The following is a 25765-nucleotide window of genomic DNA, read 5'->3' as shown; positions in this document are numbered from 1 at the left end:
TATTATAAGTTCATTGAAAGCGGAGTCTTTCAAGGCGCCGGGCATGTTACAAATTGCGCCATCTCTTAACAAAATGAATAAACAAAAGCATCGGCAACGGTGTGAAGTAGCAGCGGACGGCGCGCCCGAGCAGCGACGGAGTTCACGAACTTCACGACGTTCACTTTTAATATATAACATTCGTTGATCTTTCTCTAAGCGTTAAAAATTAAAAATTGTTTTTTTTCTTGTTAACAAAATTACTGTACAAATTTTTGAAATATATACGTTAAAATATTTGTCTTACATCTCTTATTAATTAAATCACGAACACAAAGGTACAACAACGCTGTTACTCGATCGAGCTGACTTGAGGATTCGCCCTGAAACGAATTATGAGTGCGCTGTAACTCATTTAATTCTACGTTGTTTCGAATTCTTCAGTGTCGGAAAAGTTTCACAAATATTTTATAATCAGTAATGCGTTCTTGGTATTCTTAAAATACGGGGTTTCCTACTGACGAAAGAGAATTTTAGAATGCTTTATGAGCTATAAAATGTACAATGAAACAGTGTCAAAATAGATAGCTGTCGAGACTTTAACCGTAAGTCGGATTTGAAGGGAACACACCCGGAAATCAGTAGTAAAATTATTAAAGAAAACTTGACAAATAGTCAGTGGCAACCTGTAACTGGGATATCGTAATTTACTACATAAGCTAGACGAAGAGTTGTGCCAAAAAATTTACATTCCTGATTGTATCTAATTAAATTGTCTTTGTGTGAGACACTTGTCCGAGTTATTTTCAAACACACCGTTGGGCACATATTACCTTCTTTTTATTTCTTAACGGAAACCCTCTATTGTTATAATTACTACGAAATTTAATATAATGTTTGATTATTACAAATTTGAGATATTTGATTTTTTTAAAAAAGGAACGTTGGTCTCTCTTATTTTATTCAGGAACGCGCTATAAATGCGTGTTGTTTGGAATAAGAGTTCCGTATTTATTTGAAAAGTTGAATGTATTCATTATATTATTTTTAGATTCGAACTGTCAACTATGAATTACAAACATCGATGCCAAGTGAACATTATTGTAATGCTGAATACTGGTTCATGGTATACATATGTATTGACTTTTAGTGGGTAAGTCATGCACATGTACGTAAAAGTACTGTAGAAATACCTAAAAATACTTAACATACTATGTAAGAGTATTTGTATTGATTTATAATCATTTCAATAGTGTAAATAATTTTTCATAAAATATCATGATTGCTCATAACTTTTAAAGTTTTAAGCATGCTATTAAATTTTTATTTGTTAATTCCTATAAGAGACGATATTGAAATACCACCCACTTTCGAGATGATGACGTGGCAGCTGGTCGATAAGAATGATTTAAGAAATAATATCGAACACCTGTTCAGGTGGGCGGCTCTGCGAGGGACAGTTTTAATATCCAGGTAAAATATTGCTGGATTGAGTATTTGAAGAAAGCGATTACGATAAGCTAAAAAAAAAATTTTCATTCCTATTGATATCAACATTCTGGCCATCTCCACCAGCAGAAATATTATGATATTTTTTAATATCAATATTTTCAATGACAGGCTAAAATATAGTTAATAGTGATGACAAAATGATTCATCTGGGATAGCGCTAATTTTTGTTTCCGGTGCGACCTGATGCAGTCATAAGCATTGGCATGCCATACGTTGTGCGAATTCTACGACCCCCTGTCTGTAAATTTATAAATAATCCCGGTACGCCAGTGGCGGCGGCGGTGTGGCGGACCGCGGACGGCGCGGGCGCGCTACCCGTGATGGCAGACCGGGATCTACGCCTATGGTCTATATCGATATTACCTGTCAGTGCGTTCGTACAACTTAAACGTCCGTGTGTTTCGTATAAACTTTATGCGTAATTATAAATGGACCGGTTCCTATAGTGTTGTGACAGTGTTTACCTAAGTGGTTTAGTGTCTAACGGATGAATGTTTGATTTTTAAAAAGGGGATTGTTCCTTAGAAGATTTAGTTTGATGTGTTATTGTGCTTCCTTCGTTTTTAAGTTTTGGTTTCTTGTTTTCATATTCAATTTTGACGTCGTTTATCATTGACTTGTCACTACCAATGGACACAATAATCAATCGTTGTTTGACCTTTTTTTCTTGTTATAAAAGTTCATTATTCAAAAACCTATAACGCACACACATTTTTTATTTTGATTTCATTGATTAAAATTTATGTGACTGAATACTTATTTATATTTAACTCTAGTATCTAAGTTAAAAGACGGTTAGGCAGTTGTCCATAAATACATCGAGACGGTCAAGTATGTCACTAATGCTGTCTTCCGTACTGAACAAATACATCCATTATATAAATTTACATTGAAGCAGACGTGGTCTTACGTCTTGAGTTTTTCATTTCGCTACCACTGGTTCAGTGCTGGCTTATATGTTTGGCTAATTTTACTGTACCATTCACCCACGTCTCATTAGTGTCCACATTTACCTGCCCAATGTTATTGGCACGTCTATTTCGAAACAGTCATATTATGAATGGTTAGTTTAGTTTGACGCTAAAATTTCTATTAATCTAAAAATATATAGACATTTGTTGGTATGTAATAAATATTTTAATTAAGATATTAATGAAACTTATTTCAAGAGTGTCGTAGGTTGAACGTTGAGTAAGGTTTTTCTTTGACATTATGCTTTATACTTAACCAAATAAGCATTTAATGTTGCTTTGGTCGAAGGGACATCTTGTTGTAGTTTTAGTAGGTGTAGCCTTAGGGCTTTATTACCACATACACCCACATACGTAACCCTGTGAATGATATTTTATCGTTTCATTTTGCAAGTTTCTGTATGTGTGTTGTTTCACCTTTTGTTATCATCGTTTTTCATTAGTAATTTATTCTAACTGTTCGACGCTGCATTCTTCATACCCAGTGGTTTGTAAAAGTGTACGAGGTAATTGCTAACAGATAGTTACGCAAATCTGATTGATGATAACGATCCAGCTGTTTATACCGTTATTTCAATTTGGCCACCGTCTGGTTCGGCCGAAGGTCATTCAACTCCATATGCTTTTAAAGGAAGACATTTCTAGTTTTATTATTGTTTCATATTTGCAGTTTATGCTTTAATTTTTTATGAGTATATGCCGTTAAACTGTTCTTTTGATTGCGCAGGTCGTGAATTATTTACAATCGAATGTAGTTTGATGGATGAACACTTCACATTATACGGTTTATAATGCAGTTACGATGTTCATTTTGATCAAACAGTATAAGGTTTATTTTAGTCGGTTTTTGACGTCATCAAGTTTAGTGTAGTAAAAAAAAATCTTCAAAAATGATGCAAGGATTGTTGGATTCGCTGTACCGAATATATTCAGGTAATTATTATCTTAAATTATTTTGTTTGTTGCAAATATTTAAATTTTATCAAAGTGTGAAAGGAAGGCTAACATCAACAAGATGTCGATAATTTAACAGAACTTTTAGCATAAAGGTTTTAAAAATTAGTTGTAATTATGGAATAATATACGAGTATATAAAAAAATTTTAAATACAAATTTATGTAAGAAAATTTTACAATTAGTTTGTTATCATATTCCTTAGATAAATGCTTACTTATTAATCGTAACTATCTTATAGCTCTTCTTCTTATATCCAATCACTCGACAAATTAGTTGAAGTATTACAAGTTCTAATAATCACTGATTATTGTCGTCATTGTGATTTATTAATAGTTATCATTTTTGAATGAATTTTAAATCACTTGTTCTTATGAGATATTTATAGCTTCAGAGGATATTTCAAAATAGTTTCTTCAAACAAAGTTAAACGTAAACAATAGCCACATGTAATGTTTTTGTATTCCTTTAATGATTTTTATTTAGTACCATATGTACTTTACCAGTTGAATAGCAGTATTATCATATTAGATTTTGAAAAAGGAACTTGACAAATCGCTTTTTAATAAATATTTTAACTCGTTGAACTCGACAAAACGGCGTTTGTTTCTAATTACTAATCGGTTAAGATTGATGATGGTAGACCGTTGATGGTACTCGTAGGATTCAACTTTGTAATCTGTTCGAGTGTATATATACTAAACAGGTTTTATTATATTTTAGAATTCATTTAAGTAAGTTTTTAAGTCTGTTGAACTGTGATAATGTGATGAATATCTGTAGTGATTTATAGGTAGGTAATCGGCATATGTAAATGAATTTTATCTTTTCTTAGTTTTCGCTGCTATTGTAGGCGTAAACTCAGTTCAGACTCGTATATGATACTAAAAGTTTTGATTGTTGTCAAATCTCTATGTTGATTTTAACCAATATCTTTATTTAAGCCCAACCCCACCATAACCTAAAACTGTAAAACAAAAAGTAGTTGATCATTTATTTTATTTTATTTTTATGATACAAAGTAACAAATACTTTATTTTTAGTGATTTATGTGCCATTTACCTGTGTCACGCCACACCGAGTACTTATATTCGGTTTTTTATTGAAAAGTGTATAACTTATTATTGGTCGTTTTTTTTATTTATTATATTGAGATAGGTATGTATTGCACAATTCAACTGTAATATTATGTACTTGCCCCACGTCAACGTGGTGCATGAAACTGAATAATTTGTTGATCTAACGTCACAGGCAAGTGCATCTGTTCAGTGTTCTGTTGTGTTATGAAGTTTATTTCGTCACCTATATTCTTAGTTTATGATTCATTTGTTACTACCTACATATTTCTTTACACGAGTTTACAGATGTACAACTACAAAATTGTTTAAAGCTGTGCCAAAAGTTTTTATATTTTTTGATAAAATTAAAGACATAAAAAAATCACAATCCTTAACAACTTTACTATCCTATATATCATATTCCAATGTTATATTAACTTTTTTTACTACCAAAGTATTATAAAACATTACGTCACATTCCATTAAATTTTCTTTGACTTTTACGTATTCAAACTTTTTTTTTAATTTTACGGTTGATAAAAACTGATATTTTAGTATCAGTCATTTCTTTTAAGCGTTAGGTACTTTACGCAACGCTCTAATCTTTGCCAATTGACGTCACAATGGGACAGCAAATCGAAAGTTCTGATCCAAGTATTATGACTTGTAAACGCTTTATTTTCATTGATTGGTCGCCTTATAAAATACACCCACTTCAATACGCTTACATCTCTTAATCGAGGTTTTACTAGCGGTAAAATTTTTAATAGCCGATGTATTTTTAACTACATCAATTCTCATTTTAAGTAGAAATAGGATAAGGAAGTGGATTTTAAGCGAAAAAGAAATTGTATTACATTTTGTAAACAGTTTTATTTCATATCAAGTCAAGGAAATAAATTTCTTCACGTAATCGACAAGTTTGTTCAAGCGGTTTCTTTGAAATTGTAATCTGTCAAATATTTCCTTAAGCAAAGTTAAATTTTGAGGAAAAGCTTCTTATCAACGACGAATAAGGATTTAAATGCAGTAAAAAAATCGTTTTGTTGTCTTTAAGTTAAAATTACACAAGGGCCATAAGTAGGTCATAAACAATTCAAAGGTTGTTCGAACTTGATCTCAATTGTCACGAGCATCAATAAAATTATTGTCCTCTATAGTAATTTTTGGTTAGTGTTGTCGATTACTTTATGATTCATGCCACTATCAAAGTATTACGGTCTTACAAATCGATGGAATAAAGACAACGGTATTGAAACTGAAAGTGCGGACGACTGTGAATGTTATCGTTTTCAAGTATCGAGAAATCTAATCGATTGACTGTTTCTCATAAATACTTAGTTATTATATTAAATACTAGCTTCCCGTCTGCGACTACGCCTGCGTTTTTGTCTTTTCCATTTTCTCTCATTAAAATAGAGATAACTGATGTTACTGAGTAATAACGTACGAGGATATTACTGATTTTTTTTAAATCAGTCCAGTAGGCTTAGAATTTATCCATTACAAACAAACGAAATATCCAATATTTCATCTTTATAATACTAGTATAGAAGTATATACTACATAAATATTGCCTCACCAGTAAATAATTTTTAATTATTTTGAGTTAATAACAATGTACAGAATAAGTTATGATACAAAAAACAAGATTCGGGAGATTATATACAATTATAACTGTTTAAATTTATTGTTTTGTAATGAATAACATGTTACTATGTATGCAAATGACGGTTTATTCGTAGCCCGTAAACTTAATTACTATACATTTGAATCGTCTTTCTGTAAATTAGTTATTTGATTTTGAATAATACCTTACTATATAAATAACTTGTAAAATATATTCGAAATGCGTTTAAAAAATAAATTTATTTACAAGAACCCTTTGTTATTAATATTATCTTAACGCGATTATGTTTCACAGGTCAAAGAGAGGAGATAAAAAACAAAGATGCGTTGCAAATGTAAGAAAAAAATTATGAGGAATTAAAGTCATGTCAATGAACTTATAAAAGTAACACGGTACAGGAAAAGTTTCCCGTTGAATTCGAGTGAAACCTTACACAATTCCCGCCAACTTTTTTTTTATTCCGTTCGGTGGCCAAAGATCCAGTTGTGGCCAGTTTTTGTAACGTTACACGTTCGTTGTTTTAGCGATTTTGCGAGTTGTTAAGCTCCACTACACACACACACACACACACACACACATATATATATATATATATATATATATATATATATATATATATATATATATATATAGGTTTAGAGATTTAGTTGAATCATTTTCGATAGATGTACAAACTCTCATCATTTTTCCCTAACGCGTCAAAAGTAATATAAATGTCTTTATTTTAGATTTTAAATCCCGAACAGTCGATGCAAATTAGGCTTAATTGATTTTTTCTTACCTTAATCGTATCTTAATAAACATTGGTTCAATCTTATCTTTTGAATGTTAATTAAATAAATACTTTCTAATCTTAAGTGTTTTCTGATTTCCGATACTTCTTCAACATGGAGCAAGAAGCCTGTGCCCAGCAAAGGGATGTAAGATGTAGGGTATAGATGTAAGAAAGATATAGGTATCGATGCCCAGGTACACCTTGTAGCACAGATTTAAAACAGTGTATCACGTCAAGGTCGTGGTCGGTTTGAATGCGCTTACGACGGTATCCTTTCAATTTATAATTTAAATACCTAATTTATTTGCACGAAATGCAGTTTTTCACATAATTACATCCGTTTATAAAGTCGTGACGGTAACGTTTTTTTACATGTTTTATTTCACTATTAAATTTTATTATAATTACATTATATTATTGCAATATAATGTGAATTTTTCTAATAAAATCTAATTCATTATTTCGTCATGTTTTTTTTTTGTGTTTTGATTGAAATATATTTATAATAATAACATTTATATATTTTAGAGAAAATAAAAAATACGTTTTTTTAGATGTCCCGTATATGAATATTAAATATATCCATGCGTCAATAAAAAAAAAACATATTAAACATCCTAGTAGTATGTATTTTTCAAAAGTACACGTGTAGATAAACAAATTAAATTAATATTTAAAAACTATGCTCAAGATCTGCCAAGTCTTTCTGTTCAACTAGGTAGTAGTAAAATCAGAAGCCCACTCAATAGCTTTCAAGCTGACAGGCGATCTTCAAAGGCAAGCAGTCGTGACATCGGACATTCTCGTCGAATCACAGCATAAATCGTTTTTTTTTTTTCTTCACCGTTTTACCGAACGTACGTGCGTGCGGCTTTAGTAGTAAATAACATTTTTAATAAATACTCTCGACATAAAAAGTCACTTATATTTTTGTGTATAAGTAAAAATAACTAATTTTTTAACTCGTTTATACGTTTGATTTCTCAACCGATGTGGGACAGCTTATGTCGTGCTATATTTCAAGTCAAAGGGTATTTTTTCACCTTTCACACAGTCTTGCCCTCCTCGTTCGCCCCATTAAAAGGCGAATCTCAAATTTAATGCAAACTTGCCATCGTCATGTCTCTATCTAGAAATAGACTCTACTTGACAAACTATGATGGAGGATCGGTTAACCAACTTTCTTCATATATATACACGTACTTATATATATATATAGCGCAAGAGTAGCGTTTGAAACATCTAAATATAATAGATGTTGCAATAACAATATCTATATTTATAGAAATAGCAATTAAAGCGCTGCGTGTCTTGATTCTGCTTATTTAATAGGAACTGACATTTATAGTTACTATATTAAATACTCGTATTTAGGTACTATTATTCTGTGTGTAGTTCGTTAACATAATTATGGTTATTGTACAAATATGGTTGTTGTATTTTTCGTCAGTCGTCAAAACTTTTTAAAATTGGTATCGCCTTTCAAAATATTTAAAATAATGTGATTGTAATTACGCTATACACAAGTTACGGAAAACATAATGATGTAAGTAGTATAAATCGTACTGTACACCTTTGTGTTCTTTATTTCAAATAAGACATGACTTTATTGTAATGAAACTTTTTCAGATTTTATCGCGGTTTATTAAATTTTTTTACCCGACGTTGCGGATACTTTATAGTAGCCATGGTCACGGGAGATCCGACGACTGGATGTCACGATTGTGGCGCGGCGGTGGACTCTGCCCAGTCCTCGGAGGGGACTTGTCACTGACGAGCGTTATCACCGCGATGCTCGGCGACGATGAGTCCTGGAAGGCGATGGTCTCCTTCTAAGAGACAGTAATGTCCCAGAAGGAGAACGACGAGTGGATGAGGGAGGAGGCCGCCGACGAGGCCTCCGTCCGCAGGCGACGAACGGGGGTGCGTAGGAGGCGCTACTTAATGCGTTTCCATAACGCCCCTGTGCCCATGTCGGGCCAGGATTGGAACCCGGTCCTGCTAGACATGGCGTCGTCGGGATTGTTCAGAGGTGAGCCGGACAGTCCCCATGGAGGAGAAGTCTGGTCTTTCCACCGAGGCCAGCCTGTCGCTGAAGGGATCCTGTTGCCTGCAGATCCGGGACCTCCAGTTAAAGCGGCTGAAGGCTCCCGCAGGGGTTTTGGTCGGTAGTGCACCCCCAAGTGCTGAAGCCGACATACGGTCTAGGAATACCTACCCGGGCATCCTGGATATCACCCGTAAATGGGTTACCCTGCGATATCAAAAAAAAAGTTATAAAAGTATATCTCTGGATACTTAAAAAAAATTTTAATATAAAATCTGTTAAGGCCGGGCCAATAAGTACCTACATTAAATGTGTTCGTTGTAATTTCGCATATATGTAGGTACAAGTGTAGTAAGTAGTCTTGACTGCATATTTTTTATAAATATTAATTTTTTATTTTCATATTATTATTGTTAGCTAGTAAGTAGAAACACTTTTATTTATACAAATTACTTTAAGGTTACGACTAAATAAATTAATGGAATAATCGAAAGTTGCGATATTAAAGAGTCGCGCCTTTCTCACCCTTTCCCTAGATCAAGTTATTAATGCAACCTTATTTGAAATAGCGTTTCACGATCACCGCGGGCTGCTGTCTCCTGCCCCGTGTTCCGGTTCAGCTGTCCCCTACAGAATTGAGAGGTTCTGTACAATTTCCTCACAGCCTATATTTGATTTAATAGCGCAACGATTTATTTCCTATGTTGTATTTTCCTTCGACTTTGTTTGCAAAGATATTGACAAAGTTTTTCTACTGTTTAAGAATATTTTTTTTTTGATATCAAGAAAATTTAAGAAACTATCTTACTCCTCGAAGTTCTCGTTAATTTAATAAATTACAATTAATATCTGAGAATTTCTTCAGCAATCTGTCTGTATGTGTTAAAAGAAATAACGACGCTTAGGTATTTGGCGCTCGTGTACCTATTGTGCAGAGGAGAAGCGTAGCGAATTAAGCTTCTTTTTAGAAGAAGCCTGTCACGATCAAGCTGAGAAGTATTGATAAGCTGTTACTGTATTCTACTGTACAAACTTTCATTTAGAGTTGCATTTAGAGAGCTGTTTTTATTTATAATTTATCTTCTCGGCTATCTTTAAATTATAAAAATACATACATTTTTACTTTGCACTTAATCGTATTTCATAGAAAGTAATCAGGAGTCTACATTACTTTTACTTATAAGGCGTGCCGCTCGATGCAATAAACGTTTAGACCCTTAAAATCGTGAAATAACCAAATGCCACTATCTCAATTAACTCCATGCGGACAAGGTCTCTGGTAACAACTACGCCGTGATATAATTGTACATATTTCATAATATCCCATTTAAGTGAACAATTTACGTAAATATGCCATTTAAAATAGATGAAACGCCACATTTCTCAATCTCGGCGGCAACAAAGGGCCAACAATAACCAACCAATATTTCAAAGGGCTATTTAGGAGCAGAATGTTTTCGTCATTTGGCTGTCAAAGTCGCGGTCGGAACGCCTCGGGACGGCGCGTGACGGAATGCCCTAGAATCAACAGCAATTGTTGTTTGTTGTTGCCAAATAACTGTTGTTATAATGTCGTACTGCGGTTGGTTATGGCTGCATTATGTCGTAACCCGTTGTTAGACTTTGGCATCGTTTAAAGAATAAATGTTTTGTGTAATCTGGACTAACATATTTAGGTAGTATATTTCAATATCCATATTTAATTGTTTGTTAAGCTCATAATACTTTTTTTTTTTTGACAATTTTAAAAATTTAAGTATTATTTATGGAAAATATTGGGAGTTTTGACTAAGCTATATTTACTTCATAAATAATTATAAAACGTATTTTAGTTCTTAAATTTGGTTATACTTACTTTTTAATTTAATAAATATTTGTCCTTTTTCAGGTAACCGATAATTTTATTTTGAAATTGGAAGACTGGTAAGAGTTTTTTATAACAATAAAAGTTTAACTTGTACTCATTGTATACATCGTTAAAATTGATTGAAAACATATTTAATTATTAGCTACCACTTGAGTAATAGCCGTCAAAGGTCAAGGCGAGAAATTAATCATTTGATAATAATATAAACAATAAATGAAAACGGTGTGATTATGATACTATGTCACGGCTGTCGTTCCTTTGTTTTTATTCTACGAAATATTTCGTTTTTGGGATCATTTATAATAAGAATATATGAGACGAAAAATAGGACTGCAATAATAACAATTTCTAAAACTACAACAACAAAAGACGTAACTCGGAGACAGATTACTAATGAGTGCCACGTAAGTTTAGGCGTTTTATTGTTACACATACCTATCATGAATATTAAAAAATTGTAATTAAATTAAGTGAAACAAATATTTTAGACTATTTTATTATTATTCGTAAGAGGGTTAAACTCAATTCAGTTATATGCACGTAGATATCATATTAGTATAGAAGTAACGAGTATATTCGGTTATAATAGAATTACAGATGTATGTGATAGAAAAACACTGAACTGCTTAATGCCTTTGGATATACATATAATAATATATTTATTTTAGAAGCCTCACGTCTCTCATATTTGTTTTATAGCTCTCACGTGTATAATTTCAAAATATTTAATCTGTAATGAAATAAAGCTTTATATTTTTTTAACATTAATTTCACAACATATAGATAACATCAATCAGATAATTTTGTATGGATATAAATTTGATGTATGACAGTTTATAAAATGACTAGCTGTCATTTAAATACTAAATCCGCATGCTCGCTCAATAATGTTTAATCGTCGGACGTGGCCAAAAATGACGTACATTTATATTGAATAGACGCAGCGGCGTTTCTATTAGTACCGTGTCATATTACTCACTCTGTGAAGTCCACGACAAATGCATTTATATTTTAATATGACAAGGTACTTTGATTATAAGGTTATTGAATTAATATTAGTGATTGCGCTTATTAATAATAAATTAATTAATCGTTTATGTAAATGGAAATTTACAATGGCTGCACTACAAATTACTAATTATAATTATGAAACGTCAATAACTTTAACGCCATTGTGATATGAAATTATGATTTCTCTTTATATGTATTTGTGATTTCGTTGTAAGACAGTCCACTTATACTAGATAACTACTTGGTCTCATCTGCATTGAAGGTACTGACTATACTCTAGTACCCGTAAATAAGAAATAACTTCTAAAAGATCAAATGCTGTTCTATAAGTCGAGATTATTTATTTCTTTATTTATTACTTTCTTGCATAATTATAGTCAAACACTTTCACATAGTAAAAAAAGGAAAAAAAACAGAACTACATAAATAAAATTAAACAAAGGTTAAGGTTAAGTTACACTGACAACATGTAGAGGCGGTCTTATTGCTTATTGCTTTAAGCAAGCTCTTCCAGACTACCTCAGGTAAAAGGAAATTATTCGTAACAAAGTGCGAGATTGTGCAAAAGTAGATAGATATAAATATAATTATAAATATATAAAAGCATATATCCATACACATATAGAATAATAAGATAAACATACAAAAGATTATTACCGATGAAACGCACAAACTTTTTATTGTGATTAATTTTATTGTAATATTCTTATACGTATTTTATAAGAGTACGTTGTATAGCTTTGTTTCCCATCGTTACCTATAATTAAACTTAAATTAACCATCATTATCTTGTCAAGATTGATTAAATGTTGTAGTACCTCATGTACAAAGAATGAAACTATTAATTGCCAAATTTTTAAGGTTTCGTAGTGAAACAAAGCTATGGTGTAACTATTTAATATCAATTTAAATGTTTACCCCGATCAGGATCCGAACCTACGACCGGTGTTGTAAGAATCTGATCGGATATAACTTGCTCTAATTATTTTAAATTTTCTTGGAATTCGTTCCGTGTCCATACCTACTAACTAGTAGTTTTTTTTTCGTAAGAATTTGTGGCACACTATATAGTTAAACGTGCTTTTTTTGTTTTTCGTCATAACAAAAGGCATCGTATCTCGTATCCGTAATAATAGGTCATTTGTGCTCTCCACTTCGACCAACAATTCGACCGTATATATATTTTTAAATGTATGTTCGGGGATAACTTCGTCGTTTATGAAAAGATTTTGATAATTCTTTTTTTTTTTTTGTTGGAAAGGAGATATCCCTGGTGTGGTAGCATGATAAGGAATCTAGGATCTGATGATTGGATCCCAGAGAAATCGAGGGAAAGAGAAAAACCCTTGAAAATCTACACAACTTTTTACTGGGTGTACCGATTTTGATGATTTTTAATTTAATCGAAAGCCGATATTTATCATGTGGTCACATTTAAATTTAATCGATTTCTGATTACAACTTTTAGAGTAATCTTTGATGATGCGTATTTACTTGACTAATTTTTCGCCTACCTACGTTGTATTGCTTGTCGATGTAATTGAAGTCGGTTTTTTTCGTTTGCGAGCAAACACAATTATTTAATATTATGTTTTAATTCAACGAAATTTTAATATGACTTTTTGTATACATAACTTTATAGGTGTACACGAGAGCATCTAGTTGTTTGTTATATAAAGATTATGTATGCGTTATGTATTTACCTGACTATTTTTGTCGTGTTTGGTGATGATCCTCGGTAAAGGAGTCAGTCATACTTTTTTCTTCTAATTAAATTAAATGTCTTCTTTGCTATGATGGTTGCTACGTTTGTTAAATTATTCGAATAATAACGAACATTTATTTTATTATGAATTTCTGTGAGTCTGTTTCTTTGAACTCGCTAATTTCAGATAGTATCGAGACGATTTGTCAATTGTCATTATTTTTTGATTAAGAACATCAAATCAACGTTACTTATTTTTATCACTAACTAACTCATGTAAATAATAAGAGTATTTAATCGTAAATTTCAAGAAAAAGATCTGCGGTTCAGTTTGGTTTTTTTCGGTGTGTTCACCTGTAAACATATTTTTCATAAAGATTTTTTTTTTCAAACAATTACAAGTCTATATGTATTGTGAATAGTATAAATTATCCATTGTTAAATAATAATGAGGAAATATAGAAAATTCACACTACTTGAAAAACTTAGATAAGAGAGAATAATGTTAGCACCTAATGTTCTAACAAGATGAGTCTGTTCATCGAGGGGCATAATTGGTTTAGATAATACATAATTACATTTTAAACAATCGTTGAGTGAGAATTTAACACCAACGGTTTTGTCTCAACAAGATTATAAAATAATAATATCATTCGCCAATACAAATGTAATTAAAATATCTAAAACCCTTGTACTAATCTTCATAGTCGTATAAATAACGCTGTGATATGTAAAATTGAAAATTTGCCAAAATAACATCGATTGCCGCCTGTTCCCGCATTGTTCATCGGACACACAAACGCTGCTAACAATGTCGCTATCGACACATCTACTGTTCTATTATTAATTTTTGTCTGTGATTCTTTTGTCCAGTATTTTAATACGGGTCATGAAAATCGTTTCCTATTTGCCTAAATGACGTAAAATTTGTTAATTATAATATATATAGGTACCTTTTTGTGTGTCAATATATGTGTGTGTTTCATTTTCTTTTCCAGTTGGTATATGTTTATAGGCATAGAACAATATTATACATTAATTTTGGTATAGAATTGTTTTTCTTTATTATTATTTTTTTTTTTTTTGATCGAGATGGTTTGATTAGTATTTGTTGATCACTCTGCACTCTGCATAGGTACTTCCTACGCTTGATTAGGGTCGACGGGCTCGCAAGGAGCGTTCGTGAAGCGTAAGCGTAATATAATAATTACCTGACTTAAAAAATTGACCACATTTTATATCATTAATTATAACTATATTATACATGCGCGTTGGCGCAACGGTCATAGCACTGATTTGTGGCGGTTGCTGGTTCGATCCCCGCACATGGTCTGGGTGTTTTAGCAGTCCTTGTGGGCCTTCCCACCATGCATCGGAGAGCATTTTAAGCCGACGGTCCCGGTTGTTATTATGTACACCTGATAGCGACCGTTACACTCATAGTAGGGAATATATCCGCCAACGTGCATTGGAGCAGCGTGGTGGATTAAGCTCTGATCCTTCTCCTACATAGGGAAAGTGGCCTATGGACATAGATATATGGCATAGCAGTGAGATATTACAGGCTGAAGCGTATATTATACATTCTTTAAAACCAAATTGTACGGTATAAAAACAACGATATTTTTGTTCTCTTTTTACAGGTAATACAATTCTTGCTGATTTTTTTTTCTTGCTAACAATTATGCGAGTATACTGCAGTGCTCAATAATAATTTCAAAAATATTGAGACAGTAAATAGTAGTGAGTAGTAAATAGCCTCGGAATCTCTTAATAAACAGTATTTTTACTTCTAAAATAGTCCACCTCGATAGAAGTCATGTGCACAGCTGGCCGTAAACAAAAATACTTTATTTTCTTTTCAAGCTAATTATAACAACTTAAGATTAAATGACTAACACTAATAAGTTGGTAATGTAGTCTGTAAAGTGATTGGGTAATTTAATGTTAGGTACTTATAAAATAAATGTCGTGTTCTTAAAATTAAGAGAAATAATATTGAAACTATTTGTATAATACTAGTCTAATGTAATGTGTAATAACAAATAGCTTCACATAAAACTACTATAAATTGAAACACATATTTCATTGTGGCAAAAACTGACAATCTCATTATGCTTTATAATTGCCGTCTGCCATATTATTATCTGCTTACGTCATACAGTCACTCGACACCTCATTTGTCAAATTTATTTCTAACAGTAGTTTCGATTAGTTTTCCTCGTTAATTTTTAAAATTTAATGTTATTTGTTGACGTTCGTCATAATGGTGCGAAAGTTTCATTAATGGTGACGGTCGTGCTTTTTTATGTAACTAGGTCGGCAAACAAGCGTACGGCTCATCTGATGGTATGCGATTACCGTAGCTTATAGACGCCTGCAACACCAGAAGCATCGCAAACGCGTTTCCGACCCTATCCCAAATCCTCCCAGGGGCTCTGATCTTTCTCACCACAGGAACATAACACTATTTGAAAGCGTTATTATTTAGCTGTGATCTTCTGTAAGGTCGAGGTGCTACCCCAGACAGGATGCTCCATATTTTTAGTGGGAAATATTGTGCTGTGCCCTACCTTGATTTCGTGTCTAGTCAGTCTCGTGTGTCCGTACTGGCTTGAAACGGATATCGTTTTCCCTGATCATGCTTTGTAAGGCTGTTTGTCCCGACCGAACCAAGACTATGTAAAAATAGTATACCCGAGACGCAATTTAGCAGCGAAACGATTTAAACGGGCGGTTAACCCAATAGTATTTTTCAAAATCTTGTGTTTGTCGTTGTTTTGCGTATGGTTGCACTGTAGCCGAAAGTTGTTTAAAGGATACACAGTGAAGGGTGACTCTTTAAAGACGACTCGTTTAGGCGTTATTGGAATCTGGAAAGCTTATGCCTTTCTCTTGATGGATAAGACGACCATGGATAAGACGACCCAAGTCTGTCTAAGTCCTACCTGGACGAAATAGACAGTTTCGACGTTTTCTTTTGGAAGTAAAATTATAACAGTTTGTCATATCATCCTACGCATTCGCTCTGTTAGATTTATGATCTCCTTGCGCCCTAAAAGTTGCATTCAGACCGAAAAGGATGAATAGGAATCGTCGCAATTATGTGGTAGATGTTTCTTCCTCGAAGCATTCAATTTCGTAAATACGTTTGTCAACCTAAGTTCAGTTAGTTATCTTAGGTTAGTGATAAAATAAAAGATATATAATACTGTCAACATTATACATGAATAGAATAATAAATAAAAAAGCGCAAAGAATAAATAAACTAAGATTCAGTGATTACCGTCATCAATCAAGCAGAAACACAAAACTTGTCGCGTTGAATGATATTCATGACCTAAGTTATTGTGACCTTATACGGGTACGATGACTTTGACGCGGGACCATGTCAGTGTACCTCAGGTGATAATTACAAGATCATACACATTAGTTAAGACATTCCATATGTGTCGATATATTTAGATGCAGTTGTCATTGTGTGTTAATTTAAAGCTAATTATCGCTTTTAAAATGAATCATCAATGAGTACATAAACCTGTACAGGTTTGTACTTAATGCTATGATATGTAGTTATGTTTACTGCCAATTTAAATCACATAGCAGACATTGTTTTATCTAGATTGAGATGTCAATTGGACCTAGGGCAGTTTGCAGTCCAAAAGACACGCATTAAATTGCCTAGGTACTTTAAGAACAGACGACCGACTGGATATGTTAAACTTAATTATATTTACAACTATAACCAATACTAAAAACTATTAAGCTTTGAAGATAATAAAAAATACGTGACAACTGGCATTGAGCGCTAACAATACTCATTTTACTTATTATTTTACAAGACAGTGTGTAATTCACAATAACAGTTGTTACCGCGCTTTATTGTAAATTTCGCACAAATACGACCACTGCTAGACTTGCTGGACAGCTGGCCTTATGTAATTGGACGTTGATTTGTTCACTTGTTAGATGTTCTTGAGGATAATTTATTACGGTTCAGTATCATTGTGTGGATTTCATATTATTTATTTAATACATAATAAAGATTGACTTGACATCAATGTGGTTAAAGTGTTAGGGTATGAAACAATAAATGAAGCTTTTGTTGTTCTGAAGAGAGAAGGTTACGGGTAGGTGTGCATTTAAGATTAGATGACTTGTATGCTCGTTAGTTGGGTTAAGCCTACATTTAATATATTCGTAATAATTTTAAATATTCGTAAAAACTAGTAAGAACTTCTTACTTCGTTCCTCAGAAATGCAGCTTGATTTAGATACATTTAACTAAAACCAATACAAAAGAATAAAGATTTCCTCGGGATATATTTCCAGACGAACGAATTCGCGGGCAACATCTAGTATTAAATAAATTATAGTAAGCAACTCAATTATAATTATGAAACTATTGCTGATATTATCTCTATTACTACTTCAAATGATCTTTAGTAATAAAAAAAAAAAAAAACGGTTTATAGGAGACCAATAAGTATGTACTTGAGATTTGTGTGGAGATAAATATTTGAGCAACGGCAGCGAGGTCGAAGGTACAAAGAACTTTTTCAAACTCAGTTAACGAGTAGCTATTACGCACTTAGAATACTTTTGTTGCTCCAGTTAAACTTTATGTAGGGTTAGCGCTAGATAGTTTTATTTTTATTTTTAATGTACAATTTTTAATCGTACCTAATGAAGATTGATTTCCAAATTTAAATTACATACATTCCATTTTACAAGTTTGATCAATACTATTTTTATTGAATTAAACACGGAATCAGTGGAGCAGAAAAAGAGACTACCTATATTTTTTTTCCATATTTTTTTTACCCATTCTTTTAATTTTTCATATACTTAATTAATTTTAATTTTAATAGTCACTTTTGTGAGTCACACCAAAATAAGTCTACGCATCTAAAAAATATAACGAATTTTTAAACAAAAATAATCACAGAAATAGTGCCTAGATATTTCAAAAGTTAGGGGTACAACCCTGCTCGGAGATAGGATATACCTATTAATGTTTATTTAATAAAAAACGCGAACGTGACGCGAAACACATCACTCTACTTTTTGCTCCGATTGGTTTGAAGGACACATTGTTTTTAAAAAAATATATATTTTATATGTATTTACGTATTAAAATATGTTTCAGCGTTGATAACGCGATAACAATGGCTATTGTATCGATCGAAATTTCTCCAATTAAAAAAATTACAAAAATTGTACCCACTAATTGTTGCCTATTTATAATTTGTAATGCAAAAGAGCTTATAAAATATTATATGATTTATAGTGAGCCTGAATATCGTGACTATTTCACCATATTGCTGTGCGTAAAATATTTAAACGGAAGACATAACTTGAGAGACTCGTTTCAAAATATGAATAAAGTAAATTTACTTTAGCGAGTCAAGTAGGGGAAGGAAATTGGTATCATCCTTTTAAAATAAAAAAATGAATTTCTGATATTATAAACTTCTTTTTACGGCTTCTGATTAAGAATAAATATACATATGTCCTAAATGCATAATGAAATATTTTAATAAATTAAGCATAAGAATCGAAAGAAGACTTTTAGATATACTTTTAAGTTAATTTAAATTTGAATACAATTTCAAGTTTTTCAAGGTTTTCAACTGAATTAATTGAAATGTGAATTTTTCTTTTTACCGTTTCGTATATATAAATGTCGTTTAATTTGCATTCATTGCAGAAATACTTTGAAAATAAACTGACACACTTACATCTAGTGATTTTACGTATTAAATGTTGTTTGAATTTACATAAGTTGAAGTTTCACGCTCGTTAAGAAATGTGTTTATTAAACCTGTATCATTACTAATATAAGTTAGCTAAATAGTTTCAATTTGCATGTTCTAAGTATAGAAGTTTCCAATCCCATTCAGAAAATTATTTTTTGCTTTTTCCTCACTACTTTGATCATATAAGTTGTTTGATATTCTTATAATACTCGCAAATAAATTCGAATCCAACCAAATAAAAGACTAGTCACAAACAAAACATTCTGCAATATACCTACTATATTCTCAATATAAGACCGCATTGAATGAATCTTAAAAATCTTCCTCTGTTATTTATCAAAGCGGTATTAATATCAATATTTGCGTTCAACTGCATCGTACTCGAATCAAAAGCACACACACGGGACAGGTGATAAATTTGCCACTTTGAGTACACATATTTGTACAACGGTCGTTTACCTCACGAAATACGTTACACGGTAGCGAGTTATTACGATGTTATAATGATTACCTCAAATAGATTAAATAAAACCGGCTTAGATTTGAATGAAAGCTTAAATCGTTTATTTAACATGTATATCTTGTTGCGGTGAAAATTGTTCCACTGATGTCCGTATTTGTAGATGATGCATATTTCAGAATTTCCTGTGGTTAAAACTTTCAGGTTTCCTGCAGATGACTTTGAGGATAGTAAAGTATTTGAAAATTCATTTTTTCTAGACGTATTTTGTTGCGGCTAGAGTAAAAAGAAAATAACGCAAATAAATGATAAAAAAGTACAAAAAAATTGTTGAGGCAAAAAAGCCGGTTGTCGGTTTGTCATGTGTAAAACAAAAAGAAAAAAAAACATTCAGCCTGTAACATCCCTATCCATAGGCAGATATGTTCCCTACTATGAGTAACGATCGCTATTAGTTATTTATGATAACAACCGGGACCGACGGCGTAACGTGCTTTCAGAGGCACGTTGTGATGACCCACAAGGACAGACATCCAAACCGGAAAGAAATATTTGTACAAATAGAAATATCCATCCCGAGCGGGAATCAAACCCGCAAACCGTCGGTGTTTTAAGCGACTACTCGCACCACTACACCAGAGCGCGTGGGGTTAGATAAATAGAGGTTTATGTGATCATTTTACGTCTTCATCATCAAATCAACTGCTGCCAGAAAATTACATTGTCGTTGAATATTATTATTCATAGTAGTTACAACGTATTATTTGTCAACTACCATTACACTAATTTAAAACTTAAAGTAAATAACCTAATTTAAACATTAAAATTCAATTCTATTGTATTCGATTAAATTACTTCTAAATTTAAAATTATAATGATGAGTATCAAAGTTGAATTTTTGTTCTTTCCATTTTATATCTATAATTTGATAAGCATTATTACCAAAAAAATAATACTTAAGATAATAAAAATAAGTTTTTAACTGAGGTAAGGCACAAGGCGGCAAGGTTGTTTGCCGACCTAATTATATAAAAAAGTAACATGGCTTTATTGACTTTATTTTTAGGTTGCACATTTTTAAAAGGATATCATTATTTGTTTTTCCCAGTAAAAAGGCTAGGAAGAATACTACATTATATTTACATATCCACATAACAGTTTTAACAACCGAGACAAAACGGAAGGAAATGAACTCCGAAAACCTGTGACAGCGTGCGTCCACTACTATAAACTGTGTCATAAAAATGGCTATTTCCTCACAAGGCTAGAATTTATGCTTTAGAAGAGTTATATACTCGTGTACGGAACCCTATGGCTTGTTTGTTCGTTCATCTGTCGTTGGGTTGTGGCTTTTGAATGGCAACATAAAATTTGTAAAGATGTTCCTGTACAAAACATACGGCTTTTTTGGGATTAACTAAAACTATACGGGGATAAACTATACGGGGCTTTTCTTGTGCGAGTTTTTACCTATATCCAGTTCGCTAAGAAATTCGTTAAAAATTACTTAGTAGGTACAAATGTTTGTTTATGAATTACGTCGTAAGTCGTAACGTGTCAATATTTATTCAACCGCATATTCGATAAAATAACATTATGAAGACGTGAATTATTCTTTGTTTCCAAAAGGTAAACTACAGTACGATAATAATGTAAAGCGAACCGCAAGTTTGTGTTCAATGAACCTGCATGTTTAACGTATATGAATATTTTTTGAAATAAAAAGTAACTGCTGAAAATTTAAAAAATATAAAATATTCGATTTCAAAGCAATTAACAGGCAGAGCCACGTTTTAGTATGTTTTTCGGATTAAATTTATAGGTCATCTATTTATTTTTTTCATATTACGCCAATTTCTTTTAATTTTTTTTAAATATAAAAAAAATCCATTTATAGTACGTAACTTGAACTATTCGATTAAATACTAGATTCGATTAATTACTGTGTTAGGGCTCGGAGTGTTATTTCTCTTTTACTTACTTTACATAAGTTTTATGTAGTTTTTATTTCTGTAGTTTTTACCTTAGGTATTAAATAGAAAAAATCGATTTGTGACTAATTTTTTACGGTCAGTCACGTCTGCTATTAACGTCGTATAAAAATATGGACAGTGAATAAAACCTGTGTCACGATCTATATTTAAGTAAGGCAATCATTGTACAATGAATATCGCATTGCATTTCAAAAACACCAAACAAAAAATTGTGTGTATATAACATACAATTTATATGTGTTTGCGAAGTAAATAAGCGGAAAGGCATGTTTATCTAAAGTTCCAAAAAAGCGTCTTTCCGTCATATACCTAATGTTAGGCAAATCGTTGAATTTTGTTTTAAATTTGCATGTTTATTTTTCTGTACAGTAATACCCCGACTTACGCTACCTCGACTTACGCGAATTCGGAGTTACGCGATTTAATTTTGTCGTCTATTCGTTTTTTGTTTGACTCCCCCCACCCGTATTATTATTCGTTCAGTTTACAACAGGCACAGACGCGTAGTGCGGAATCGGCGCGTAGGTACATAAGTTACGATTTTGTGTTTTTTGGGAATCGACAGTCAGATCAATTACGAAAAATACCCCGCAAAACTGTACCCCGACTTACGCGAATTCGACTTACGCGGATAGCGCTCAGTCCCACCTATCGCGTAAGTCCGGGGTATTACTGTACAGTAATAATACTATAGATATAGCATGTTTCGATCTACACATACTCATAAAACTGGAATTAAACTACTATAACTGAAAGCTTGAGCTTATAAATATCCCATGTCTGAGCTAAGTCGTTGCGAGCCGGAGCGGAGCCTCTTAGATAGACCTTTATATAGGAGCAAAGTTATCAAGTAAGTAAGTTATTAAGTTATCAAGTTTCTATTAATGCACATTTATAAGTACCAATACCAAAAGTCATTTTTATACTACCAATTAACATGGACTCTTCGAAATGTTCTCCGTCCAGAGGCACGATGACATAATTGTTAAATATGGTGATGAAACCTTGCATCACCGAAAAATAAAGATAATTGTAAATTTTTGAATTTATCTACCCGTAATCAAAATCAGTATTAAATATTTTTATTATGAATTAATGTAAAAAACACAATATTTAAATAAATTTAATTATACAGGCAGTTATACTGATTGCAACATTGTTTAAAACGTTTTGTGTCGTGGTCGATGACATTTATTATGTAGCTAATGTTATAAATTTTAAACTATTATTATTATTGTAGGTGCACACGCGACAGACATTATTTCGATGAAAAAAAAAAGTTTAAACTAGTTTTAATGGCGGTCGTGCTGGTGACCTGCCTCACGTCTAGATCCTTATCGTATATAGCCACCTCCAACGGACCGAGATTTTATATAAAATTCAAGTTTTTTTTTTGTCGTAAAATAAATTTGTTCTGAACGTTGACAGTAAATTTTAAAACTTAAAAATATATAAAGGTATAAAGAAAAATGTTCGTGAATATTTTTATAGTGTTTTTTGGGTGATTAATTTTAAGTAGTGTGAAATTGATGACTTGAGTTTTTCAGGGATTTAATTAGTTACTAATTTTTTTTTATTTAAAAATCTGCTAACGAAACAAGTGTAAAGGTTTTAAATAGTGTATAAAAAATGATTTAAGGAACGCGATGGGATTATTCTTTACGATAAATAACAATAATTACGTATATCAAACCAAGCAAAATACCCCGAAGGCTACCGATTTGTGCCACGTTATCGATAAAGCTAATATTTACTTTATAAGAATCTTTAACAAACGGTCGTTTTATAAATAATTTTCATGTATCTATAGTGCACCCATTTTTTACGTTAATATACGAACATATACCACGATAGGTAGTAGTTGGTTTAAAGTTTTAATGTTCATGAATCCTTAAAAGCCACATGAAACATTTAGAATATTTGATATTCTGTTAATGTCACGCAGCACGCAACATTTGCACGACATATCTTGTAAACAAGGTGTTGATTTTGATTCGTCACATGTAGCTGTCACGTCTTGAGTCATGTCAATCTGCAGTCACATGGTCATTGATACTGCCAAATCGTTATTAGGTTTATTTATGAGCTATTCGAAACAGATCAATACATTCATACGATTACAAAATTAGAAGTTCTTATTAAGATTCAAATATGGCAGATACACAATGTTTATCGATGTAACCATTTCAAACATATATACGTGAGTTACATTTTAAAGTATACGTATGTATATGTAGTTTTATTTTTTCATATTTCTCATATATGTGAAGAAAACATCTGTAAAATGCCTTCAACCGTTTCAACTTTTAAAGGCAATACCCAACCTAGACTTATGCTTTGAACCGATAGAATGCATACTTCAGTCCGGCAGTGTTGACTTATGATTAACTCAAACGCTATCCTCATTGGTCCGTATTTGGTGAGATTGGCTCCGAGAATTTGCACGTGTTTGTAATTGCTGGTTCATTTTTTGTACAATGTCGTCATCCCACCTCGCTATAACATTATAGTTTCCATCGTTATAATCATCAAGATTATCGTTATTATTTAACAACTGTAATTTAGTATGATGTCAGTTTGTGTTATACCACGAACCGTATAAAGATCACAATAGGTTGAAAGAGTTCATTTTAACAGACCTAGATTTTTAGCTTTTCATTGATAATAGAAAGAACATTATTATTGCAGATTACTTAAAAAATATTTGTCCTTCAATCCTAATCTTACTTCCAAAACGAATAGCAATTTGTTATCGTTTAAGTTATATCAATAAAATTTTATTTTATACAATTCACGAAGCGCGTGTTAATGAAATGAATGATCCGTGTAATCATAATGCAGTTTTTATTAGTTTGTTCTATGATATCAGATTTCTGGCTACAGTTACTGTTATTTTAGATTACATCGCTATTTTTTATTATTTGCTGTTAAACGAATAAAATATTTTAACTGTTTGTAGTTGTCATTATCACAATTATCTGATTCCGATCACAAGCTCATTCTGTTTTTATCTCTAATTTTCTAGATTATTCAAACAAATTATTCCGTTTAAGGAATACACCTTAAATTTTATTAATGTAATGGTAAATTTTATAACTAAATTGATATTATTTGAACCATAAAAACGTTGGCAGAAATCGACTCATCCCGTTACTTGATGTTACAACTAGATTTGTGAGTAAATTGCGCAACTTGGCGTCTTCACAAAAAGCGTTGTGTGGAGAAAATCGTGATTTAATCAGTAAATCGATTATGGATGAAATGATAAATCAACTTGCCCAGCTGGCTGCGGGCCTGTTGAACGACGGTAGGCGGTCTATGACTCGGAACATCGTTACGTCAGATTTTGATCTCATCTTCCTACGAATTATGTGGAGCATCGATATATTATGATGCAGTGCTTATCGAATTTTCCTGGAAGTATATTTTTAGATGCGAACCAGAAAGTTTCCGATTTACCAAGCAACTTTTGCTTGAATGACGTATTCTTACAAAAACAAATATATTATTACAAATATATTACTGAGAGAATTTCGATAATGCAACGAACGTATTAAATCTGAAATATGTCTATTATTTATTTATTTTTTAATCTTTTAAACCGTTTGCGCAATGAAATACGAGATAGAATGAGTTCAAGAAAACTTTATGAAGTATTTAGAATAACATGTAAGCATCTGAACAAAAGTTAAAAGACTATACTTCAGAAAATATATTTGTTGCAATAAATAGAGGTATTTTTTATGGTTTTACACAAATAATCCTTATTACCGACATTTTCATAACTGGTTTTTGTCAACAAAGTTGACTTGAAGTGGCGGATGTGGTACGTTGGCGAGGGAAGTTGATACCGTCAGGTTTTCTCGGAATTAAGTCAGAAATACAAACGTCATTTAACATAAAATTATTTTTTACAAAAAAACCGTACTATTTGTTACTTACTACCATAATAATAAGAGCTGGATTGAAGCAGCGTGTGTACTGATCACCCTAATTCTCGTTACGTGTAGTGTCAGATTAAAGTTTAATTTTTTTTGATAATA

At 32.0% G+C, this 25765-nt stretch overlaps 1 long non-coding RNA gene across 4 annotated transcripts; it reads left to right on the top strand.

Annotated features, from left to right (window-relative positions):
* The first annotated feature begins 1745 nt into the window (after window positions 1–1745).
* LOC123654073 lies at window positions 1746–3382 on the top strand. Of its 4 annotated transcripts, none has more exons than XR_006743184.1 (2): window positions 1746–1881; window positions 3190–3382. It is a non-coding gene; the product is annotated as an uncharacterized LOC123654073 (long non-coding RNA). The 4 variants fall into 4 exon arrangements; XR_006743187.1 differs by having other exon boundaries at window positions 1746–1885; XR_006743186.1 differs by having other exon boundaries at window positions 1746–1909.
* Window positions 3383–25765: the final 22383 nt, after the last annotated feature.

The sequence above is a fragment of the Melitaea cinxia genome, chromosome 5 (assembly GCF_905220565.1).
Source record: "Melitaea cinxia chromosome 5, ilMelCinx1.1, whole genome shotgun sequence".
NCBI classification, from domain to species: Eukaryota; Metazoa; Arthropoda; class Insecta; order Lepidoptera; family Nymphalidae; genus Melitaea; species Melitaea cinxia.
Note: the sequence above shows the minus strand (reverse complement) of the source record. Positions and strands in the feature narration are given on the sequence as shown.